Here is a 1,949-nt window from a genome sequence, read left to right as displayed (position 1 = left end):
TGCTTTCTATCCGTTTTTGTCCAGCTTTCATGTTAACTTGTTAATTCTTTTTTCTACTTAATATATGCAAATATAGAGTGCATGTCCATTGCTCAAGAAAGACAAGACAAATGACAATCCTTCCGAAAGATTTCGAAAACAATGTTTTCCTTTCATGAGATTGTTTCTGGTCTATAGCAATTGATGACTAGCTAGCACAAAGAGCCACATGAAAATATGCACACGAGGAAGAACATATAGATTACATACAGCTGGACACATCAGCATAATTGCATATATTGAGAAATTCAGATACACGTCGGCCCACATACATCGTCAGGGTAGCCAGACAGTTAAGAAGCATGGAAACACTGACACATTAACACACATGAAACATGCAGCTAGAGGCCAGAGAGGCGCGCGTGCGCGCTGGGCTCTCTCGTGCGGATCAATAAGATCGACTTAGCAGGAGGGCACGGGCACCTTGCAGGCGGCCATGACCTTCTTGCCGTTGGGGGAGTCGACGTACTGCTTCAGGTTAGGGTCGCGCCCATACTGGCACATGCACAGCCTCTGCTCCCTCATCTTGCTGCAGCACGACGCGGTAGGCGCCGCGTTCCCGATGATGGCCCCCGCGCACGGGGTGAGCTGCAGCGGGTTGCAGGTCGCCGCCTCCGCGCCCGCCGGTGCCACCATCAGCACCACCGCCGAGAAGGCCAGGAGCGCCACCACCAGCTGGGCCAAGTTCTTCATGGCGCCTCCCCCTGAAACCTGGACGAGAGAAACAGAACGATCGACTAGCAGCAGTGGCCTGTGCAAGGATGGCTTTGGATGGTTTGAGTGTTTGTGATGAGGTCAGTGGTATTTATAGGCTCTCGATCAAGACAGTGCAAACATGGGCCAAATGGCCATGGTTAGTGCAGTGTGCAACGTAGAGGTTGCCTGCATTTAATATGTGCCTTCTTCTCAGGAGCACGTTGCGCTCATGGAAGACATGGTGATGAACACAAATAATCCACCTACCGCTACTAGATGGAGAACTAAAAGTGGAGAGCATCTGCAATTTTAGTCGCGCTGAAAGCTGCGCGCACTAGCTCTAAAACTAAGTGTCACAACCCTGTTTATCTAAAAAAAAATAAAAAAATATCAGGGTAGGTAGACTGCGCATGATATGTTCTGACCATATCAACTTTCTTAAATGATTAGTATTAAAGAACATTTGAAGGTCGAGAAACACTAGTTTGGTAAAGAGTCAAGTGTAGAATTAAAAGGTAAATTGATGGTTATTGATACAAGGCTCAAGGTTTGAAAATGGTACACTTGCATGTCTAGTTTCAGTGACTTATCTTTGGAACACTTTTTCGACTAAGGCTAATATAATATTTTAATATCAAAGATGATACCGATACATTCGGCCTCTGTAATAATGCAATATTAATACCAAGTCGAGACAACAAGGATATACAAAACCAAACAGATTTAAAAGAAGCTGCCTTCTTCAGCTATCATCGAGGCTGCCCCAGGAACCCCTCTGATGGAGAAGGGGAAAGCTATGGTGGGCGGGCCGTCGGGCTTGGCTCTGACCGTCATGCCGAATGCCGCCTTTGGGTTCACTGCGGCGGCGGCGCCTCCCCCGCTCCGGAGAAGCGGAAAAAGCAAGGTGACCATGGTCTCGAGGATGGACTACAAGCCGATCGTCATCGACATGGAAGCGGCGCTGCGTGCGGTGGCGGGCAAACTTGCAGTCGCCCGGGTTCTCTCGCCATACCCGGTCGACCCCAAGGCGGTTGTCAATGAGCTTCGGGGGCCATGGCGGCTCCGAGGAGAGGCCGTGGCACAACGCGTCAAGAGCGACGACCGCCGCTTCGTCATCACCTTCGTGGAGGGTGGGTAACGTTCTGCACGCTGGGCCATGGCATTTCAGAAATGATGCTGTCATCCTAGCGGCTTTCGACGGAGACAGCAATCCG

General features: G+C 49.9%; 1 pseudogene; it reads right to left on the bottom strand.

The window, feature by feature from the left end:
- Nucleotides 1–260: 260 nt before the first annotated feature.
- Nucleotides 261–844, bottom strand: LOC125538141 (non-specific lipid-transfer protein 2 pseudogene; annotated as a pseudogene).
- Nucleotides 845–1,949: the final 1,105 nt, after the last annotated feature.

Source organism: Triticum urartu, chromosome 1A (genome assembly GCF_056163025.1).
Source record: "Triticum urartu cultivar PI428250 chromosome 1A, HENAU_Tu73, whole genome shotgun sequence".
NCBI lineage: Eukaryota > Viridiplantae > Streptophyta > Magnoliopsida > Poales > Poaceae > Triticum > Triticum urartu.
The sequence above is the reverse complement of the archived record's forward strand: the minus strand, read 5'-3'. Positions and strand labels throughout refer to the sequence as shown.